The following is an 8,295-nucleotide window of genomic DNA, read 5'->3' as shown; positions in this document are numbered from 1 at the left end:
TTCGTAACATTAATAATATTAATATTGATAATAATATTAGATTATATTATTAATCTTAGATCAATATTAATATTAATAATAATAATATTATTAATTTTTTTTATTGTTAATAATTATTATTAATTTACGTAATATTAATAATAATAATAATAATAGTAATAATAATAATAATAATAATAATAATAATAATACATTATTTAGACGTTTTAGAGTCGTACGAAACTTTTTTCTGTCTCAACACTTGTCCTCGTCGATCCTCGATCGATACATTTCAATTTGTTTTATTACTATCGAAACAAATTTTAACGATCCTACTCGATTATATAGTTAACTCAATAATCTACAAGGATATTCGAATATCGAAAAAGGATGGTATAAAGAAAAAAAGGAAAGAAAAGAAAAAAAAAAAAGAAGAAGAAAGAAAAAAGGAAATGGAAAAAAATGATTTATCTAGCCTCTATCATCGTATCGTCGGCGAGGATTTTATTCGTATGGAAATTGAATGACATGATCGAAATAACGGGCTGATAGATTAACAGAAAAGATCCTGAATATCGATTTTATTATTACGTTCCTACATACGTTCTAAAGGATTATTTCGAAGTTATGAATAAAAAAAAAATAAATAAATAAAAAATAAAAAAATACTGTCGCGTATATTTTCTGGTTAAGGGAAATAGGAAAATGTATTTCTCTATGTATGTATATCTGTGTGTATGTGTGTGTATATATATATAGACACACACAAAAAATAGTGTTGCAGAGTAGAATCCTGAAGCTTCGTGCACGTTTTCAGGCTTCGTCAATATTTGTCTTTAATATGAGAAGACTCACCTAGTGAAAAGAGTATAGTTATGGTCAGACGATGAAGAAAGACACCGACAGGGATTTGCTTGTTAAAATATCTGTTCAATTGTAAAATAGAAAAATAACAGACGGGATATATTTATTATTTGATATGACTTTCGATGTTTCATCAATATCGATCGAAAGTGATCGATATAAACAAAAGTGTACGATTATATTTAATTTCTTTCCTTTTTCTTTTTTCTTTTTTCTTTTTTCTTTTTTTCACGCGAAATATGCGATCGTGTCGTATTAACGCGTAAAATGCTTTCTTCTTTTATTTATTTATTTATTTATTTTTTAACAATGCCGAGCGAATACAAATACACACGACAGATCATGCGTAGATTAGCGAAATAATTTATATATATATATATATATATATATATATATATATATATATATGTGTGTGTGTGTGTGTGTGTATGTCAGAACTAATTGTTTAATCGTCGATTTAATCTCTTGTATTATTCAACATTTCGACTTGTTGCTGTTTATAAAATTGTTTTTTTTTTCCTTTCTTCTTTCTTTCTTCTTATATTCTTTTTACGGATAATATTATTTATTTACTATTGAAATATAACGAGACACTTTCTTTTTTCTCTCTAATTTCTTTCTTTCTTTTTTTTTCTTGTAATTATAATTAAAATCGTAGCGTGCATTAAAGATGAATCAAAATATATGATATCATATCGTATAATATTCAAATGGATTATTGTTAATAATAGTTTTAATATAAACCACCTAAGTATATGTGTGTGTGTGTGTGTGTGTGTGTGTGTGTGTTTATGTGTGTACATATAATATTTTTGTTATTTATTAGAAAGAAAATTTAAGCCCGAAATTTCAACAGCACTTGTTGCTCCGAACACGATACGTAACATACGAAAAAAGCGGATAATTTTCCGCATCATTTTTTCTTCTCTTCTTTTCTTTTTTGGAGAGATATTATGGATAAGGGATGAGGGGTGAAAGAAGGGTTGATAGTAGAAGAAAAAATAATTATTCTGCTTATTCGTTTAAGCAACACTCGTAGAACATATTTTTCTTTTTTTGCTTATGTGATACATATTTGTTTATTTTTCTTTTTCTACTTTTTTTCTCCCCCTCTTTTTCTTTTTCTTTTTAATTTTCATCGTTTACGAAACATTGTTCTTTATATACGTATTGTATATATATATATATATATATATATATATATATATATATGTACGTATGTACATATTTCATTTAATTTGTAAAATGCACAAAGAGATACGGGTTTAATATTTATTCCCCTTTAATTAAAATTCTGTCAAAGGAAAATGTTTTAACGATTTCATAAGTAATGATATAGAACGTGATACATATAAAAACGCGTGCGTCATCGAAGAAAAGTTTGTAAGTATAAAAAGTTTTCTTTTTAAAGAGCAAATACCAATACTTATACTTATATTCTTTCAAATATTTTATCAACGGACGATAAAAGAATGGGACTGAGTGATTTTTACTTCTTCCTTTCTTTCTTTCTTTCTTTTTTTTTTTGTTTTTTCATTTCTTTCTTCTTAACAATAAGAAGGAAATAATGTTAAAAGTCGTAAAAAAAAGTGCCGACTATCGTGATGCACTTCCTTAATACGATCGAAAATGTCATCGGTGGACGAAAAGGTCAGGATTACTTAAAAGACTTTTATATATATATTATATAATATATATATATATATATATATATATATATATATATATTCAAAGAGAGAAAAGGTTTTTCCTTGTTCGCGCTTGAAAGTACTTTAAATCGAGTTTGTTCCATCTGACAATCGACCGATAAAATTTCCAACTCTCACGTTATTTCTCTCTTATTTTATAATAGTAAGGATTGGTGTCGTTTAGTGTAAAGACACTTTCTCAAATTGTTTTAAGGATATCGATAGATTTGACTGTTCCATTTCGACTTTCGTTGTCGACTTCAAAAATGGGATGATTTCAAAAAAGGTTTCTTTATCTCTCTCTCTCTCTCTCTCTCTCTCTCTCTCTCTCTCTCTTTCTTTATCCATCTATCTATCTAACTCTATCAGTTTTATCTCGTTGAATTTTTGAGATACGCGAGAGACTAGTAAAATCTTCTCGTATTACTTTCACGTTTGAGCTTTCGGTTTCTCAGATAGAAGAGAAATGATGCACGTGGTAAACGAGCTGACACAGCATCCGAAATTTCATACTCTCTTAGAACGTTCGAAGAGACAAGGACGAACGAATTGATAGAAGAAAAGGAGATAGATAGATAGATAGATAGATAGAGAGAGAGAGAGAGAGAGAGAGAGAGAGAGAGAGAGAGAGAGAGAGAGAGAGAGAGAGAGAAGGTTTGTAATTGATAGGAGAGCTTTCACGAAAGTTTTCATCAAAGCTTAAGCGTATGCCGAATAATTATCAATTAATAATCTTAATTAAAATTGTGCGAAATTCGCTAAATATAAAAGACGCGAAAGGACTTTACCTTTTCTTTTAAAATTATATATTTCATATTTATAACTCGAGGAATTATTATGAGAATCTTCTTATTTTTTTCACCTTTCTTTTTCTTTTTTTTTTTTTTTTTCTCTATTATTAATAAGCGAAGAAGGAGAGAATGAACGGGAACCGAGCACAATCTTGGATAATTTATTTCTTGAGAGAAAAATTAATTGTAACAGTCTCTTTCTTTTTTCTCTTATCTTTTTAATTTTCTTTTTTTCTTTTCTTTCTTTTTTTTTTATTTTTTTTTTTTTTCGAAATTTCATTCATCCAATTTTATTCAATGTTCGGAGAAAGATTTTTCAAAGATTTAAGCGACGACGTTGAATATGGTCATACAAATCTATTATACTCTTGTATGTGTGACACAATTGCGTACATGCATATATATATATATATATATTATATACATAATAAAAGAAATATATATGTAGTACAATAGTAGTACATATATTCTTAGATAAAATTCAAAGAAAGAAGGAAAGGGATATATGTATGTACGTACGTACGAACCTGATATTGAACAACGAAAAATCAATATTCTTCTTATATTTTATCAATATGAAGTCGGACGAATAGAAACAAAATAAAAAGAAAAAAGATATCTACGTATAAATAGATAACAATTAGATATATCAATTTTGTATTAACCATTGTAAAGTCACATAAGTTTCCTATTAATTAGATATTCTTACGTTTAAAACAAATTGTTTTAACATGGTTATACAGGATGAATCGAAAGTTCAAATTACATATCTAATTTTCAAGCTGATTTTCTTTTTCTTTTTTAAAAATTGTAAAGCCATATAAACTTAAGAAACTTTCGACACGTTCAATACCTTTTATCTTCAAAAATATCATTCATCTATCGAAAAAAAAAAAAGAGAAGAAAAAACATAAATAAATAAAAAGAAAATCATTTCTTTCTTTCTTTTTCTTTCTTTTTTTTTTTTTTTTTTTTTTATAGAAGTACGATTCAAACGTCAATTTTTCTAAAAAGTTTCCAAGCAAAGACAAAAGAATCGTTTCTCGATCAGACGAATTCGATCATTTCCCTTTTTATTATTCTTTTCTCTTTTGTTATATGTGGCAAGGAAAAAGAAAAAAATAAATAAATCAAAAAAATAAAAAAAAAAAAATAAAAAAGAGAGGAAAGAAAAATGAAAAAAGACGAGAGAGATAGAGAGAGAGAGAGAGAGAGAGAGAGAGAGAGAGAGAGAGAGAGAAGAAGCAGCGTTACGTTCAAAAAGAAAATGGGTACGTTCGATATGACGAAGCTAAAAGAAATATATCGATACATTTCTTACTGTCATATATTCAAGTAGTATTATTGTATAGTAAAAATGATGATTCATCGTGTTTCTCCGATAGACGAAATTCGTTCGGCAAATATTGCGTTCTGTATTTCTTCTTCTTATTCCTTTTTTACCCTCTTTCCTTTCTCTCTTTTCTTTCTTTCGATAGAGTTCTATATCAGTATCAATTCGATTTTTACCCTTCTTTACCCTAACATGGAACTTTCAATCGAATTATTTCTTACGTATCGCGAGTAATTGAATTTCTTTCTTTTTTTTTTTGTTTCTTCTCTCTCTTTTTTTTCTTTTACCCTCTTACGACAAAGATGAAGAAAAAGAAAAGAAGAAAGAAAAACAAAGAAACAAAAAAAAAAAAAAAGAAAGAAAAGAAAAAGGAGAGAAAGCAAATAACATTGTCCTTGTGATAATCGAGATTAAGTTTGCAAGAGAATCGAAGACCTTCGAGAGAGTGCTAATATTTCATTTTACTTTTGGTCGACAGCAAAGAACACACTATCGGGATGGATGTCTTTTCGAAGAAAAGAGAACGATAGGAAGAGAGGGAAACAAGGTCGAAGAGGATAGAGAAAGAAAGAAAGAAAGAAAGAGTGAGAGAGAGAGAGAGAGGGAGAGGGAGATGTTGAAGCGACGCCAAACCGATAGGGTTTTTATAAGACTCGACACTGATCGTCCTCGACGAAGAAGCCAAAGACGATGATCGTGCTGACGTTTGATATAGAATAGACACGCCTCCGTTATTTCACACGATAAAAGGAAAAATAGGCGAACGGATAGAAAGATAAAGATAGGAAGAGAGAGAGAGAGAGAGAGAGAGAGAGAGAGAGAGAGAGAGAGAGAGAGAGAGAGAGAGAATAAAGTTTGTTACACTAAAGCAAAGTACAAAATAAAAAAGAGAGAAAAAAAAGAGAAAGGATTATGGAAGCACACAAAATTGGAAATTGTTCGATAAAATCGAAGGAAAAAAAAAAAAAAGCAGATGGAAAAGAAAAAAGAAAATTTTGTACCGAGCGTAACGAAAATTGAACAAAAGTTGGAAATTAGTTGGATAAAATGAAAAAAAAAAAAAAAAAAAGAAAAGAAAAGAAAAGAAAGAGAGAAAAAGAGAAAGGAAAGTGGGGAAAAAAAGAAGAAAAGAAAAGGAAATAAATCCAATCGAGCGAAAGTACGAGATAATTATTATTATTTTTTTCTTTCCTTTTTGTTCTTTATTTTTGTTCTTTTTTTTTTTGTTTTTGTTTTTAAGGCAAAAGTCGAACTAATTTTGTATTCGTCGATATGGCGGTAATATATTTGACTTTATCACGTAATGTTTACACGAATTTTAACACGAAATTTTCTCTCTCTCTCTTTCTCTCCTTTTTTTTTTTTTTTTTTTTTTTTTGAACGAAAAATAAAGTGTCCTATTTACTTTAGTTTCTAATTAAAAAAAAAGAAAAAAGAAAAAAAAAAATGCAGGAGATCGTACGCGTTCGTAGAAACTGATAGATCAAAGTCGTATCCGTCTTACGATTTTTCACGATTTATCATTATCCTCAAAAATAATATCAAACGTAATGAGAAATTATGGAAAATTGAAAGGATCGCGATGACGTGCGTTGTTGGACTTTACGAAATAACGTGTTTCATTATGATCACGAACAGATGTATACATTTCTGCGGTATAGTCGCCATAAATCGAAAACTCTAATTGCGGTCTCTACGTCGGCCATTTAATATCGAATCAAGAGGAAATCATCGTAACTATGGTACTCTAATTTTGTTTTATGTGGATTTTGATATCTGAGTTTAACTTACGAAAACTCTTAACAAACTATTCTAATCGTATTTCGTTAATCATCTTTCATATATAATAAATTAGAATCTTTATATATATATATATATATACATATATAAAAATTTATATATATACTTATATATATATATATTTTTTTTTTTTCGACGATGTTATAAGCAAAACAAATATTATTGGTTTTAATCGATCGTATAGATCAACAGATATATTTCTTGTGATTGGTGTACGATTAATGTAATGTGTACTATCACGCAACAATGGCTGCCGGTTTATCAAGCATATATGCGGATAGCCCTTCCGGCTATCGCGTTCGGGAGGTATCTATTCCTATCTACAAATTCGGAATTTCATTTGCAGCACGAATACGAACGCGATCGAACATCCCACTTTTACATATGGAAATTATTAATGGTGTACGTTTAATTACCGAGTTGCCGTCATTATTAATTTTTATCTTTAGTATTTCGCATAGTACTATATTCTGGAAGGGAGAAGAGGATTATTATGAAGTCGAAGGATGTATAAGCGGACGTATAAAAATATTTTTTTGTTTGATCTTTCTAATTACCGTCGAACGGTAAGAAAATAAAAAGTAAAATAAAAAAGAAAAAAAAAATATATATATATATATGTATAGAAAAATTAGAAAGAAGTGTTAAATACGGAAGATAAATTATGACAATAATTTTGCCCGATTATACGATTTATATCTTATTTAAATCATGATTAATGTACGGGATATTTATTTCGAAGAAAATACCGATCCATAAAGGAAGCGTTAGATTTAAGGGTAGGTATTAGATAGTAGGTTGTTGCAAGCACCCAGCGTTATAGTATCCAGTATTATATCGTGCGTCTGTGTTTAACGTTGTGGATGGTAATTAAGCGAAACGTATAGGAGTAGATGTATATAGTAAACTTATGCATTTGGAACGTTCAACAGACAGTCTCCTTTAGGGTAAGCTCCGTATGTGTATTAGACGACACGTGCACCGAAAAGTCTTTAAGTGTAATAGACGGAGAATCGTCGGTAAGATAGTGGTAGTAGCAGCAGCAGCAGCAGCAGCAGGAGCAGTAGTAGTAGTAGTGATAGTAGTAGTAGTAGTAGTAGTAATAGTAGTAGTAGTAGTAGTAAGTAACTTTACGACGTTAATTACACGTACGTTCTCCAGATAATTTTCTATCTTTATACTTTTGTATATTTAGATTATATTGATTATTAATAGAATATTAATATATATATATATTTTTTTTTTCATTAGATATATTTTTAATAAAATAATTAAATATATTTTATATATATATATTTAATAAAATAATTATATATATTTTATATATATATATATATTTTTAATAATATATTTTCAATAAAAGTTAAATTTGTTGATTGTGTTTGTAATTAACGATCGTATAATATAATCGAACGGCTTTAATTCTGAGCGTTGCTTACCAAGAAGAAGGAACCACGTTTCAATGAGGGAACAAACAAAGTTAGGAACAGTTATAGAGCGATTCGGTAGACAGACACCGTCGTCACGTATACTTGTCAAAATATTGTGTTATGGCAACGAAACGATGACGGCGTAAACCCCGCGACGGTAATTGAGACTGTAAACTCAGAACCCCCCTCTAACATCCCCGTACCCTTCCTCTATTTCATCCCTGGCCTTCTTGTGTCAGCATCGTACACGTCTTTGTGGACTCTATTAATAAACAGAGAGCCTATCTGTCTTAAGGATAAAGGGAAAATGCGTTTTATAAAATTAACTGTGAAATACTTTGAAAGAATCTCATCGTTAATCGTATCTCGTAAATTGTTTCGTCCTTATAATATAACGATAATTTTTTATT

At 29.0% G+C, this 8,295-nt stretch overlaps 1 long non-coding RNA gene across 1 annotated transcript in view; it reads right to left on the bottom strand.

Moving 5' to 3' along the window:
- LOC122629469 overlaps positions 1-8,146 on the bottom strand; it is an 86,935-nt gene extending 78,789 nt beyond the window's left edge. Inside the window, exon 1 of the long non-coding RNA XR_006327270.1 lies at positions 7,895-8,146. This is a non-coding gene — a long non-coding RNA (uncharacterized LOC122629469). The remainder of the gene's footprint in view (positions 1-7,894) is intronic.
- Positions 8,147-8,295: the final 149 nt, after the last annotated feature.

This window comes from Vespula pensylvanica, chromosome 5, assembly GCF_014466175.1.
Source record: "Vespula pensylvanica isolate Volc-1 chromosome 5, ASM1446617v1, whole genome shotgun sequence".
Classification (NCBI taxonomy): domain Eukaryota; kingdom Metazoa; phylum Arthropoda; class Insecta; order Hymenoptera; family Vespidae; genus Vespula; species Vespula pensylvanica.
This window is presented reverse-complemented; position numbering and strand designations above follow the sequence as displayed.